The sequence below is a fragment of the Hibiscus syriacus genome, unplaced genomic scaffold, assembly GCF_006381635.1.
Source record: "Hibiscus syriacus cultivar Baekdansim isolate YM2019G1 unplaced genomic scaffold, ASM638163v2 tig00110483_pilon, whole genome shotgun sequence".
Classification (NCBI taxonomy): Eukaryota; Viridiplantae; Streptophyta; class Magnoliopsida; order Malvales; family Malvaceae; genus Hibiscus; species Hibiscus syriacus.
In genome coordinates, this window is record NW_024062759.1 from 2235506 (window position 1) to 2252253 (window position 16748).

Here is a 16748-nt window from a genome sequence, read left to right on the forward strand (position 1 = left end):
ATAAAATTTTTCTAAAAGTTACTATAACGAGTTTTATTTTTTTCAGTATATTTTATGAAACTCTTCATTCCCTCATGACGAGTTCTACATATATTGTAACAACCTAGATCTCAAAATATTTTTCACTCACTTTTCAACAACAAAAAATCCACATACAATGCCAAAATTTAATTATTTCTAAGTACGTATTGAACAATGAATAATGACATTTTAGGATAATAAAGAATCCAAATAACATGTAATGGAAAACTGCAGATAATATGTATGGGCATATGGTAAAATATAACAATAAAAGTAAATATCAAATACTATATTAATTGAATATTAGTTTTATAAGTATTTAAATAATTTTCACACTTTTATTCATTAAGGAACAAAAACTAAAGCTCTCTCACACACGTACTACCACCTATCTGGTCCAGTTTATGTTCATGTCTACGATACAGTATTTTTTTTAGCAAATTATATGTAGTTTTTAAATTTTAAACCCTATACAAAGTTTTGTTCGTTCTCATGCAACCGACAACTTTAGCCATTACACACATCCACTGCCCTGCATTTTTTTCCTATATGTTTCCACACAAATTGGAATAAAAATGGTTTATGTAAACGATAGGCACAAATAATTATCAAACTCCACACAATATTCATGGTTTATGTTGAGCATAGATCGATGTTCGAATGGCCTGATGACGGGAAGAGCTTTGCCGTTCACGAGCACTTGCTCCAAGAAATCAACCCGAATTGACTTGAACTTGTAACACTGCAATAATTTCATCCACAGAATGTTCATATTTTGAGCCCCTACTTCCCAACCAAAAAAAAGAGGGTAGGAGAAAATACCTTTTCTTTCCAAGAAAAGTCGACCTGGCGAAAATGGGGATCCAACAAAGTTAGTTGATCTCCTTCTTTAATCTGCGACCAGAAGGTTTGATAGATTCAGATACACAGCTCTGAATGACTAATAATCAGAACCAAAATGAAATAAAAGGAGGCAAAAATAGCACTGAGGCTTGAGTTGATGTAAACAGTGAAGCAGAACTTACCGTATCGTTGCGTATGCCATATACTGATAGAACAAAGCAACTCTGATTTGAATCGCAAGCCAAATAGTAACTGCTAAACCAAAATAAATTTATCTCATAGTTTGCCTAAGAATTCATCAGATAGGAAAGAAAAAATAAATATTGGTTTTAGCTAACACAACAAAAGAAAGCCACATTTTACAACTAAAAACTAAAAACCAAACCTACAAGAATCAGAACCTCAAGCAACCTAAGCCAGAAATAAATCAACTCTGAAACATCTAGAACCCAAAAATCATATTGAAAGTGTTACATCTTTTAAATATCTAAATAGTCTTAAAGCCTGACGAACATTGCCCATAATATATCTAGATCTCAAGATGTAGCACTAACATTTTACATAAGTCCCACATTGTACTTACTTTACCCATAAGAAACCCCAATAGCAATTAAGTTTGCAGCAATATTGCAGGCCAGCATTCTGCTTGCGGAAGTCCATTTAATGATTAGCACAATAGACCATATGACACTATTTTTAGTAACAACACAAACATTACTTATCCATAATTTTGAGATCGTCTCTTAAAAAAAATCATACAAGTTATATAAGCATAGTATAACTTTATAAGCATAAGCTTTACAAAAAGAAAACTCAACAAACAGAGCAAATGGAGAGTGAAGTAGAACTCATACAGGGGGGTAATTCTCATGCTTAACAAACAACAGCACTTTTCCCAGTACAGAACTGCTTTATTCAGACCTTCTGATAGCACATCTATAGTGGCCTTTCTATACGAGGAGTTCACTAACAGAAGAAATGTAAATAAAGGTACTCAGTGCATTCCAATTGATAATAATTTTGGTACGCAGATCACTTGGATAATATAACAAATGACTAAAACACAGTAGAAATATCAGTCTGCTTACAATTAACAGCACCAATTGTTGACGAAGCAAGTCTTTTTGCCTTGGAATGTCCCTGTATAAACCATCTATCAAATTTCAGTGGAAATGATATTACACAACCATCACAGAATGTTAATTGATACCAGTAAGGAAAAGCAAGTATGCTCTCATGATGCTATAATTTACACTAGCGATTTCACAAAACAAGTTTTGCATGCACTCTTTATTATCAAAAGCAACCTATGAAAGCATGCAGCATTATCAATGTGAGAGTGGAATGAAAAGTCAACAAATTGGAAATAGATGTTCACAAGACCATTAAGAAGAGACATCAATTGAACCGTAGACAACAATCAAAATTTGTGGAAACCATCCCCCTATCCCTTGTCTTCTTCCAAGTACCAGACCCACACAAATATGAGAGAAATTATATGGCAACTTAATTTGCTTTTCTGATGAGATTTGATATGGAAAAAACCACAAGTGTTTTTACGTGCAAATATAAACTATAATTGAAATAGTTCACATAGCATTGTAGTCTATTGAGGCTCACTTCTAACTTATATTACCAAATCATTATAATACTAGGGTTTAGGGATATATTCAGCATTTTTGTATCCCTTTAAATTTAGGAAAATACCTATAAGTGTTTATTTTATTCTCAATTTCAAGAAGTCCCTAAATTGTGATAATTAGGATTTGATTTAAACTATTGGCTTCATGCTTCTCCATTTTTTCTACCAATTCTTCTCTCTCAATAGATTCATCTATTTGATCACCCTCTATAGTTTTCTCTGTTTACCCTTTATGTGGCTTTTTTGTTCACCTGTTCTGCATCACTATATTGGGCAATTAGGAATGAATAGTACATATTAGTTTATTTGAAAAAGGATTAAATATGTCAATGGTTTTTCTTTGTACTATTTTAAAATTCAAAAATTTAGTCCCTATACTTTATTTTTGCTACATTGACTATTTTTATTTTGAAAATCTTGGTCCTTCAAAAAGCTGCAAATGTAGATGATTGAAAATTGTATTGTTCAATTAATGGTAATAATTATTTATTTTTAAAGATTAAGGGTCAATTGATAAAAATCTCTAAATGTAGGGGACTGAAAAAGTTATTTTACCCTTTTTATAGCTGCCAGGTCAGCAATTAACACTAATTGCACAGAAGTGGAGCAGGCCAAGATTTTCAAATCAAAAATAGATAGAACTCAATTTTGCAAAAAAAAAAGTATAGGGACTACACTTTAATTTTGATATAGTACATCGACTCCTAGCATTTTAAACCTTTGAAAATGAGGTTTAGGTAGTAGGTTTTAAAAACGAAAAAGAAAAGGAAAGAATTAGCATTGCTATACCCAAGAAATATATAAAAAGTAAATTTGATCCGACTATATTTTCTTTGACACATTAATATAGACATGTCCATCTATAATGAATGTATTCATGTATTTCATAAAATTTCCTGTTTCACATTAATGCTTGAGATTATTTGAATACTGACGGACATAAGAACATTTATGAATTAATATTTCTACCTCATCCTTCTTTTATCATATGTCAATGTGAATGCTAACGACATTTAGAATTGTACATGGAATATTGCTAGCTTCTATAGCGGAACTTGTTTAAAATATGCATTTTATTGGTAATGAGATCTGACAAGAAACTATGTGTAAAAAGAAGCAAATCTTCATACTGGTTTGAGTGTGAGGTGTAATTTCTCCATAAAGGAAAAGTGTTGAAAATGAACCACCAGAATAAGGGCCATTGCATAACACACTGATTCAGCATTTATCCATAACCATTCTTTTGGCTTCTGAGAGAGAGAAAAAATACATTACCCTAAGCAAATTTTCCAGTTTGTCGAGAAGATTGACCATCTTTTCAACCTCCAGAGTAGCATTGAGATTTGGATCCTTCAAGGCAGCAGCTTCAAATCCAGCAAGAGCCCTATCATAATTCTCTAGATATCTGTTTACCTGAAAGTAGAAAGTTCATCAAATCCATAGCAGAAATGAGAAGCAGCACATCCTATTAAGTGAATAAGTAGATCTTTTATCAGACTTGTATACTGCATAAGATAGTTAACACTTAACAAATTGAAGTGAGACACACATTTCATCTGAGAGTATTTTTTTTCAGCCCATCAATCTTTTAAAGTGAAAAGGGAGCAATATGCCAATGTAATAGTCATTTGTCATAAACAGAGACCAGGAATTCTGAGGGATCAGGCACAAATAATTTAAAAGGCTGTCAGCAAGCTCACCATTCGAAACGCTCTCAGGTTATGTTTGATTACTAGGATTTGAAAGAAAGAATTTGAATTTAAGGACTAATGCAAATTGTGTGATAAAACAAATTCAAATATAACTTTCATGAATCTTTTTCAGTTTATGGTTTGCTAGAAGCCTGCTTAGTAGTGAATTTCAAATACATATAGGTACTTGTGAATTAAAAATTCATCTTTTCCTACCTTTCAATATCAGTATTAAATCTTGACTAATTTGTGCATGGGAGGTCATTTCATTCTCATAATTCATCTTTCCAGACAAAGGAATCAGAGAAAAGGTGGATTAAGTAGTAAACTCACTGTTGCACAATTAAAATACAGGTCTGGATTGACTTCATTCTTTCATCCTTCTCCTGTCACATGTAAATAATAATTAAACCACATCCCTTAAAGTAACATTACTACATTGTAACAATTACATAATATTAAAAAAGCAACATACACCCAATACAGAAAAAACATTATTGTTGCTACACTGGCAATCATATGACAAGCCTAAACAATTAAATATGCAGTGAAGTTCTGAAGCCACCAACTTACAGCATTTGGTATGCTTTTAAGGATTGAAGAAGTTTGCTATGATCCCAAGTTCCAGTTACAAAAAAACTTGTCAAGCAAGCATTTCCCAGATTATCTGTCATAGGAAAATTATTCCATGTTGGGAAATGGGAATCAGTGTTCACAGTTCGCCACGTTAAGAATTAAGAGTAAAGGCAACAATTGCATTTTCTAACTGCACATATAACAAGAAATGAAAACCAAACACACATGTGCCTGAAGTCAACTACTGAATTTGGATTGAGGAAACCAAAGCGGTCAACTACTGAATAGGAAAAGAACTCACCCTCTCATGTTGCAGAATCCAATTATGTTTTTACCCCCAAACCAAAAAACGCTCATTGGCACTTTACATATAATCATAGTCGGATTCAAAAAATATATATAAATTATGTTTTATTTTTATGTTAAAAATAGCATAAGAAAATAAAATCTTTGACAATATTCTTTTTCATCCCTACGTGACAGAAAGTACAAAAACATAAACTAACCTCACACCCCAAAAAAATAGTAGAGGTAAATTTTGGAGTTCAAATCTTGTGAAAATGTGCATTTGAACATTATCCCTAACAAAATTTAAAATTAGCTGAAAGAGCAGGCCTGCTACATACTCTGTTTCTGACTCATTTTGAAGGCTGACAAATTGGATATGTAAGGTTTAAAGCATGATACAGGTTTGAAGAATCTTACACCAAGAATAACCATCCTTGACATCCAAAGTTATAGCTTCCTTAGCATGTTGAATGCTCTCCTCAACCATTTCAGCCTGATTATCGGCACCTACAGAAGGCGGAACACCTTTGTAAGAACAATGAAGCACCTTTGCTCATGATCAAGCAGGAACAAGCCCCAAATAAGAGCAACCATATTGCTTGACAGATGATAATACAGTTTTCCAAGTCATTTGTTAATTTGTTTTACATGAGGGGTAAAACTCAAGGCAGTTTTCTGATGCTCAACTACCTAAGCCGTAGCTTTTGAAAACCTTAACAGTTTGTTTGGATGAGGAAATATCAGGACCTAAAATCAACTAATTGGCTATTCGATAGTTGTATTTTCTATAAATTGCCGCCGAAAAAAAGTGTGGCTGCCCAAAAGTCATAACGACCGCCTTTGTTGAAATCTAACATTTTATTGGTTTGGAGTAAAGCAAGGATCCAATAGAAATTGCTGAATGCACCAGCAGCAGGTTACCCTGCTTTAAGGAAGCAATGTCTTCTAGACACGCATCAAGAATCAAAAGCAACTAAACCATACAGAAGATCAAGAACCCATAGGCTTATACTAATATCAAGCATGTTCAATTTGTTCATCAGCTGAAACAAGTTGGGTCCAAGTAAATCGAAAGAAATTATTTTTATAATTTTTTCTTTTCCTAATTTCTCTGTGAAAACACAATTCCCTTTTGAAAGAGCAAGTTTGCTAATGTGTTTTGCCTGTGTTCATGCTCAGCTTCTCAATTTCCACCCCACCTGACCAAGCATTCCAAAAACACTTTAAAAATGACTGATTGACTACTACTAACCCCAAAAGGCTGGTAATTTTAAGTCGAAGAACAGATTAGTTGGATTCCTAACTCCTTAAGTATCCGAAAACCATGCACAACAGAATAACCAAAAGTGACTATGAAAAAAGAAACAAAATCCCTTGCCTTGAGCCATTCTTCTTTCCAGCATTGATAATTGGCACAGAATCTTCTTATTTGGACCCTGTATGATACAAAAAAAATATGTACAACTAATTGTCATGAACTATAAAGAAGGCATAACAACTAAAAATGCACACTTAAAAGTCAAAGCTCTTATGTGGGTGATAACCTTGCTAAGTGCAAGATTAAAGCAGTTCTTTGCTGAAGTAAAATCTCCCTTCTTCCAAATGCAGTTACCCAAACAGAGCCAAGCATCTCCAAGTGATGGATTCAGTTTAACCTGGAGAAGAAAAATATTAGATAAAAAGCATGAACCTTACTCAGAGTCCAAGCATTATGGCAAACCATAAAACCAAGACAACACTTTGTTCCCACTTACTGCTTTCGAGAGATGATCCTCTGCTTCTTTCCTATAGTCAGGTACAACATTAATATCTTCCCTCTCAAATACTCATATGTTGAGCGCTGTACAGGCAATTTTCTTTGTTCTGTAGTGAAAATGTTCAGTTAACTGTTTAATGGGCAAAAAAGATTGATATAAACATACAGGTTAAAAAAGGATGAAAATTCCCGGTCTCATTTCTGCTTCTTTAATATCATGGTGTCACTACACATCATGGGCTACACCAACATGAAAAAAGAAACATAGGAACACCCATCTACAGAAACATGAAGGTGTAAGTCCAAATTCTCTCCCTTCACTATTTTAATTCGACAATTTACACTCTCTAGTCTCTACCTCAATATTAATGAATTGAATCCTTGCATTACAATTGAGAACCCAAGTTAAACTTTGCTGTTAATTTGGATAATGCAGCATTTTGGTGATGGCGTGGCATCAAAATAACAGCAATTCACTTATTTTTCTTTGATATATTATTATAAAAGCAGAATTATTAAATTCATTAACATTCGAGCACAAACATCAACAAAACTTCAAATTAAAATCATTTAGATTTTAGAATTAGTAGGGGCCAAATTCAGACTTCTAGACCAAAGCATAAACGTCTAGTGATAGGTATTCCAGTTATCACTGTATTATCAAACAAGCTTCAACTCATCATTCTTCCTTTCGAGGCAAGAGGATGGCAACAACAAATTAATAGAGCAATAAATTTGAATGTAGAACCCAATCTATTTGCTTGCAACCCAAAAAAGGGAAACCAATAGGATTTCAAAAGCAACTTTACTTAATCCAGGAGAATAAAGCAAACGAAAGAAGAAGCAAGGTAGGATTTGAGAAAATACCAGCAGGAATGGAATCGAGGAGCTTGAGAGCGAGATCGGATTCGTGTTGAAGTTTAGAGGTTTTATCATCTGGGTTTAGAGGGAAAAAAGTGTCTCTAATCTCGTACAAATCATCAGCTCTTTTCTGGCTTTTCCCCATACATCATCCTCTTTATCCTTGCCCCCAGCTGCAGCCATGTTACTTCACGGCGGAGAGATGTTGGATTTACGGGAGAGAAGGGGACGTTGGCAAAATGAAAGCAAAAGCCCAAACACTAATTTCCAGCACTGGCAGCACAGGCCTGCAAATTATGTGTTCGTTTTCGTTTGGGTCAAATGATAGGCCAGTTCTGCTGGAGACCATTAAAATAAAGTTAACGAAGGCTCGATCGGTTATAACGATTACAAGAGGAACATATTACGTACATATTATGTATTAATAAATTGAAAATATTAATCATTTTTATAATATGATTGCATCTAAAAATTATCTGAATAACAAAATAAATTAAAAGGTTACAAAATTTAACAAATAGGCTAAATGTTTAGTTATGATAACAAAATAAATTGAAATTAAAAATTATTATAGACACTCATTTTCGTCCCATTTTTTATAATATATATGTATGTATGTATATATATATATACATACATATATATTATACAGTTTGAAATCATTTTTAAAAATATATATATAATATATAGTTTTGAAATGTTTAAAAACATTTATTATTATATAGTTTTTAGAACATTTTGAAAATAATAATATAGTTTTTAAAACATTTTGAAATGTATATTATATAGTTTTTAAAATGTTTTGAAAATAAATATAGTTTTTTAAAAAAAAATTTTGAAACATATATTATATAGTTTTGAAATCATTTTGAAACTTATATGGTATAGTTTTTAAAAATTTTTGAAAACCATATAGTTTTGAAAACATTTTCAAAAATATATAATTTATAATTTTAAAATATTTTTTGAAAATATATATTATATAGGTTTTTGGAAAATATTTTATTTTATCTTTATTATTATTTATTTCTTTTTTATTTTATTTTATTAATTTCAATTTTTATTTCATTTTTCTTTCCAGGTCCAAAGTCAAGATACGGGTCCAACTCCAGTCAAACGGGTCTGACCCAGCCCAGATTTCAAGCTAGGGTTTTCACGGGTTAGTATAAGCGCCGCACAACAACGGACCGTTGGATCAACAAGGAGATTAACGGCCAATATAGCAAGGGAATTAGGGTTTATTTAACCCTCAATGAGCCATCACGCCGCGGCCGGTCTAGGACCGTTGGATCTGACCTAATCCAACAGTCAAGATCAAATCAAAGGTACCAGAAGCCTCAACGACACCACACACCGGTCACCGAGATTTCCGGCCTAGGAGATCGGGACTGACCCATCCTGAAATCCCCGGCCAACCAACCACGGCGAGTACCGTGACAATCGGAACCAACAGGCCACCGTGGTATAAATACTCCCACCAAGCCACTGCCAAGAGGTAAAAAAACAGGGAACCCACACGATAACATCCATCAACAGTGAGCCACATTATGACCCATATAAACAGCGAGCCACAAAGAACAAAGCAGTGCCAAAAACAATACCAATATCCATCAACAAACACAGCAAAGCCGTAACAGAAAGAGAAAGAACAAGTAACCAAAAGCAAAGCCAACCGTGCTAAAGAGCAAATCGGGAGGAGAAATCGTCGGAAAGGACGGTCTCGCGAAAAAGGTAAAGAACCCGAAGTTAGTTTCCTAGATCTACGTCGGAGGAGGCGCTTCTAGGGGATTTTGGGCTCGGTTTTGATTCAAGGGCATCGAGAGAGCTTTCTCTCGTTTAAAAGAGGAGAGTTTTTGAGAAATAATGAGAATGAAGGGATAATAGGCTTGTTTGAGTATTTATATACCAAGGACCAAAATGCTAATACAAGATTGTTAAATCCTCTCCGCAGTCCCTATAACTTTGAATCGCTTTGCAATTCAGTCACTAGTTGTAATTTAGCCTCGAAATTTTCAATTTTATCAATTTAATCCTGGTTCATATTTTTATATTTTTGTGAATTGGCCCCTCACTTTTGACTTTATTTTGCAGGTCATTTTTCTAATATCAATTTAACCCATTAATTCCAATTTTGTTCAATTTGATCCTCTAAGTTTTATTTTATCATTATTAGTAATATTTTTTTCATTATTATTGATTTCAAACTTTAATTCCTTTTTTTATTCCTTTACTATTTTATTTTTTAATTATCATTTTTTTCTTTAATTTTTTTAAAATCCAATTTTTATTTATCATTTTTTCTATTTATTTTTTTTTATATTTTTTTTAAACTTATTTAATTTTTTTATTTAATTTTTCCTATTTTTCTTTTGTATTTATTTTGATTTGTTTTTGATTTGTTTATTATTGCTATTATCTTTTTTTTAACATTTTTTATCTTTTTCAGAGAAATTTTAATCTATCAAAGGTAAGTAACTTGAATCGATTTTTAAATTTCAATTTAAATTTTAATTTTCGCAATTAAGACAACATAAAATTAATTAGTACCGAAAGGGCGTTCAAGGGTACTAATCTTCCTTGACCGTAACCGAATATTTCTGGTAAATGCAAATAGGTAAGATGGTGTTCGACCCACCTAAATTCATTTTAAAGTGGTCGGTGGCGACTCCCAATTCATTTAATCCAAGTCCAAGCCCAATTCTAGGGCCCAACCGAAAGACGGTCGCGACAGTTTGGCGACTCTACTAGGGACAGGTAAGTGAGTCAGACCGAAATTAATTTTCAGTTGTCTTTTTATGCGAAAATGGTGAATTTAAATTTATTTATTCAATTCCAATTACTTATCTTTGATTATTTTTTCAAATAAATAGTTGTACTAACATTTTTTAATGATTTCAGATTTTCAAAGTTTTTATCTCTAGCTCTATACCCGAGCTCCGAACTCTTTTAAGTGGGGGTGAAAGTGACGCCTTCGTGTGAATTTATTCACCGTGCGGCCTAGCAAGTAACCTTCGGGATTCATATACCTTATGTCTTCGAGTGAATTTATTCACTGTGCGGGCATAAGGGAATGTATCCTCTCGAGTTTAACTTAGTCTACATGAGCTTGTAATGGGCTTAGGACTAAGGGTCTGGCAAGCCCAAGGGGGCACCGGCAAGGAGAACTCGAGTACCTTTTTAGAACCTAAACCAGAGAGTACAGGGAATTAGAGCCACCCCAAAACCTCATTCCAAACCCTAGGTTTTTATTTCCTGCTTTACTTTCTGTTCAAAGCATGCGAACTACACAAATATTTGGTTAGGATTTTTTGAAATTAGCATGCGGGATAGAGATAATGTCGGGGTAGGAATTAAAGCATGTGGGGTAGATATCATGTGGGGTAGGATTTTTCATTTTTTTGTTTTGATTTACCTCACTAACTCTTTTTATTTTTTTTGGTCTCTTTCATTTTGTTCTATCACTCGCATCATTTAAAAGAGGTGTTGATCCACCAAAAATGTTTGTTAAACATAAATATTGATGGACAAAGGGGTTGTAATACAAGATGAAAATACAGAGGACAGTCTACAAGGACTGTCACATTAAATCAAACCTGAATATTCTGCTGCATGGATCAGGTGGGACATGACTGTCTATCTTTGAAGAGGCAAAGGTTGCAGGGCAAAACGAGGAAATGTTACAGACCCGGATGCTCTATCTGAGCTGAATGCCATTGCTGACGAATTCGAGAAGCAAACTTCGTATAGTTTCTATCAAAGAGGGCTCCAATGTGTTCTATTAGGGAACAGACTCAGCAGAGAGTAGAAGCCGGAGGTGCATCCTTCGAGACTTTTTTTGGGCAAACAACTCGTCATTTCACAGTTCATCCAGAGAAGCCAGAGCGGTCGACAGGTTATTCACCGGTGACAGCGAAGTAGAAGACTAGTCAACATGTCAGAAGTTCAGGATATTTTTGTCTCTTAAAAGGTAAAACACTTTTGTCCCCAATAAGGATTATTTCTAATAACATACACATTTTTTGGATTAATGCCTCGAACATTACATGCATTTGCATCTAGACATATTTTGCATTTTGTTATTTTTCTTTACATTCGCATTAACTAACATACATGTCTCATCAAAGGAACACATATTGGATACCCACCTCAAGCAATGACACACCCCATCTGCATAACACCCCCCCTGAAAAGAAGAAAATGGAAGCAAGAATCGAGAAAATCGAGAGAACATGGCCAAATTACAGAAAGAACTTGAAGCAAGTGCACCTGGGGCAGGTTCACCGAAGGGTAACTATATCACCTACCCCGGAAGTGGTTGTCGCACCTGGAATCTTACCTGAACTTCAAGGGAACTTATCCACTACAAAAGCAAAACCCCCATCTACTACAGAGATACAAACTGCTATATTTAACCCTAAGAACAATTCGGTTATTACTATGTACCGGATTTGGAAGAGGACAAAGCAAAGAAATGGAGGAAAAAATCAGCAGTTGGAGGAGGAAAAAATCAAGTTGGAGGAGAAAATGAAGTAGTTAAAGGAGACCATGACTACCATAGAGTTGATGCCGCGAAACTCAGTCTAGTCCCAGACTTAGTTCTTCCTTCCGAAATTCAAGTCCCCGAATTTGAGAAGTTTGACGGAACATTTGCCCATCCGCTCACATCACCATGTTCTGTCGAAAGATGACAGGATATGGAGGAATCACTCCTGATTCACTACTTCCAGGAAGTCTGTCGGGCTCAGCCATCTGGTGGTACAACCAGCTAAGCCAATCAAATATCAAGACCTGGAAGGACCTGGCCAAGTCATTTCTGGAACAATACAAGCATATCAATGATATAAGGCCAGATCGAGTTATGCTACCAAAGCATGGGAAAAAGCATACGCGAGTTTTAGCAATACACACAAAATGGAGAGATTTGGTTACAAGTGATCCACTTTGGATGAAAAGGAAACCTAAAAACTTTTCGTACAGACCCTGAACTCCATACTTTGGACACCTGGTTGCTATCACATCAGAAAGCTTTTCAGACTTGGTTATGGCTGGAGAAATGGTCGAGTCCGCTAAAGCAGGGCAAGATTAAAGATGGGGAGCAAGCATATCAATGATATAAGGCCAGATCGAGTTATGCTACAAAGCATGGAAAATAAGCATAACGAGAGTTTCAGGCAATACACACAAAAATGGAGAGATTTGGTTGTACAAGTGCATCCACCTTTGGATGAAAAGGAAACCTGAAAACTTTTCGTACAGACCCTGAATACTCCATACTTTGGACACCTGGTTGCGATCACATCAGAAAGCTTTTCAGACTTGGTTATGGCTGGAGAAATGGTCGAGTCAGCCATAAAGCAGAGCAAGATTAAAGATGGGGAAGCCAGTAAGAAACCTCTTACGAGGGAAAGTGATGGATAAATTAACAACATCAAACACGTCATTAAAGGTGTTACAATCTCCGGCCCAAAATCAAATACAGTTGTACCGTCAGGTACTTCTAAACAAGATTCCAGAGAACCCAAGAAGGAAAGGAAATATTTCGACCCTATTCTGATGACATACAAGGAACTCTATCAACAACTTCTTGACACCCATAAGGAGTTTCGGTAAAAATTGACTAAGGGAGTTAAGGAACACCTGTTATAGTCAAATACACACGAGCACTCAAGAATTTCATCATTAGATCAATATTTTCGCACTGCCTTTATTAGAGGAGCCTACAAAGCTTGAACAAATGGGAGATTTCAGAGGACCGAAATAGAAGGTCTAGTAATTGATAATGTTAGTTGCGTTATTTTGTTCGAGTCCAATTAAAATGTCAAACAAAAGAAAAGCATGTTGCAATAACCGAAAAAATGACATTTTTTTATGGCTGAAACCTTAGGTGAACCTAAAGCTAACTCATACATTTGAATATATGTCAAAGAGCTGTAACTCTAAAAATATTAAAAGAGCTATTGATTCCTTTGATATTCTTTAAACTCGTGTTTATGATTTGATTCGATTGCAAGCCTGAATTAAGGAGCAATATTTTACAACATTTTTATATTTTTCCCTCCTACAATAAGAAAAAGGAGAAACATTTTCAAACAGAACAATCTCAGATTTAAAAGGTCTGTAAAGCCAAAGCTCGAAAAGAGAATGGGGCACGATCGATTCCAAGGACCATATTGGCAGATAAAGCACGAGACTCCGTTGCATGCATCTTATACATAATTAGGTGCATCACATTCATCATTTTAGTATACATGCTTTTTGCAGCTTTTAGAGTCAAATTTCGACTTCAGGATGAAGGATACTCGATTCGCAACGCCTTTAAAAAACGATGGTGGTTGCTTAACTCAGCAGTGAGAAGCTACACCTCAATCGACTTGACATATCTACAGATATCAGAACCAATTTCAGATAAGTTCGAGAACCAATTCAGAACAAACCCAGTTTAGCTCAACTCAACAATGAGCAACATGTTTCCCGATTTCAATTCCATAACGGAAGATATCCGGAAGATATAAACTCAATTCATCAGTGGGCTTTCCCGTAAAAGGAGATTCATTCAAAGATCGTCCCATTTGGTTCAGACTCGCTCAAAGGAACCACCTGGAGAATCGTGACCGGCTTCGACCTGTGAAGGGAAGCTATTTTTTTAAAAACAAACTATTTGCAGCTTAGCTCAAGGCCAGAAGGGCTATCTGCCACCAAGACCTTCGAGTTCGACCACGCCCAGCTCCAAGGCACATTATTTGCAGCATAGCTTAAGTCGAGAAGGGCTATCTGCTAAAGACCCTCAAGTTCGATTACACTCAGCTTCGAGGGCACATCATTTACAACATAACTCAAGGTTAGAAGGGTTATCTGTCACCAAAAGACCGGCGAGTTCGATTACACTCAGCTTCGAGGACACATCATTTGCAGCATAACTTAAGTCGAGAAGGGTTATTTATCAACCAAAGACCTTCGAGTTCGACTACGCTTAGCTCCAAGGCACATCATTTGCAGCATAGCTTAAGTTGAGAAGGGCTATCTATTAAAGAACCTCGAGTTCGATTTCACTCAGCTTCGAGGGCACATCATTTACAACATAACTCAAGGCTAGAAGGGTTATCTGTCACCAAAAGACCTTCGATTTCGACTACGCTCAGCTCCAAAGCACATCATTTGTAGCATAGCTTAAGTCAAGAAGGGATATCTGCCAAAGACCCGCGAGTTCGATTACACTCAGCTTTGAGAGCACATCATTTGCAGCATAACTCAAGGCTAGAAGGGTTATTTGTCAACAAAGACTTTTGAGTCTGATTACACTCAGATCAACAACACATCATTTGCGGTATAGCTTAGGGCTAGAAGAGTTATATGCCAAAGACCTTTCGAGTTCGATTTCATTCGGCTCGAGGGCCTGTCAACCACACAGTGGAATTAAAGAATTACTTTCCAGTCGGATTTTTAACCAAGGTCTTTAAACCGAGGAGAAGACCGAGGTTGACTACAATTGGGCAACAAGAAGCCACATCCCGATTCAAATCTCGAACTACAGTTTCAATTCCATATCATTTCAAGATGGACTCGACTTCGCGACGGAGGAGCCATCTGCAACCCAATTCGACAGGGAGTTACTCTTCAACCCCACCGAACGAAAATTTGTGTCTTTTTATCTTTGTCCTATTTTTCGTTCCACGAAAAAGGACAAAGAGGGACAGTTGTAGACATTCATTTTCGTCCCATTTTTATTATTATTTATATATATATACATACATATATATTATACAGTTTGAAATCATTTTTTTAAAAAATATATATAATATATAGTTTTGAAAACATGTTTAAAAACATTTATATATTATATAATTTTTAGAACATTTTGAAAAATAAATATAATATATAGTTTTTAAAACGTTTTTGAAAATGTATATTATATAGTTTTTAAAACGTTTTGAAAATAAATATAGTTTAAAAAAAACATTTTGAAAACATATATATTATATAGTTTTGAAAACTTATATAATATATAGTTTTTAAAACATTTTTGAAAACTATATAGTTTTGAAAACATTTTTCAAAAAAATATTTAATATATAATTTTAAATATTTTTTTTAAAAATATATATTATATAGGTTTTTGGAAAATATTTTATTTTATCTCTATTATTATTTCTTTTCTTTTTTATTTTATTTTATTAATTTCATTTTTTATTTCATTTTTCTTTCCAAGTCCAAAGTCAAGGTACGGGTCCAACTCTAGTCAACGGGCCTGACCCAGCCCAGATTCCAAGCTAGGGTTTTCAGGGGTTAGCATAAACGCCGCACAACAACGGACCGTTGGATCAGCAAGGAGATCAACGACCAATATAGCAAGGGAATTAGGGTTTATTTAACTCTCAATGAGCTATCACGCCGCGGCCGATCTAGGACCGTTGGATCTGACCCAATCCAACGGTCAAGATCAAATCAAAGGTACCAGAAGCCTCAACGCCACCACACACCGGTCACCGAGATTTTTGGCCGAGGAGATCGGTACTGACCCATCCCGAAATCCCCGGCCAACCAACCACGATGAGTACCGTGACAATCAGATAAATACTCCCACCTAGCCACTGCCAAGGGAGGTAAAAAAACAGGAAACCCACACGATAACACCCATCAATAGTGAGCCAACATTAACACGACCCACATAAACAGCGAGTCACAAAGAACAAAGTAGTGCAAAAAACAATACCAATATCCATCAACAAAAAACAGCAAAGCCGCAACACAAAGAGAAAGAACAAGTAACCAAAAGCAAAGCCAACCGTACTAAAGAGCAAATCGGGGAGGAGAACGGTCGTCGGGAAATGGACGGTCTCGCAAAAAAAGGTAAAGAACCCGAAGTTAGTTTCCTAGATCTACATCGGAGGAGGCGCTTCTAGGGGATTTGGGGCTCGGTTTTGGTTCAGGGGCATCGAGAGAGCTTTCTCTCGTTTAAAAGAGGAGAGTTTTTGAGAAATGGTGAGAATGAGGGGAGAGTAGGCTTGTTTGGGTATTTATATACCAAGGACCAAAGTGCAAATACATGATTGTCAAATCCTCTCAGCAGTCC

At 35.2% G+C, this 16748-nt stretch overlaps 1 pseudogene; it reads right to left on the reverse strand.

Moving 5' to 3' along the window:
* Nucleotides 1-344: 344 nt before the first annotated feature.
* On the reverse strand, nt 345-7997 carry LOC120129253 (annotated as a pseudogene).
* Nucleotides 7998-16748: the final 8751 nt, after the last annotated feature.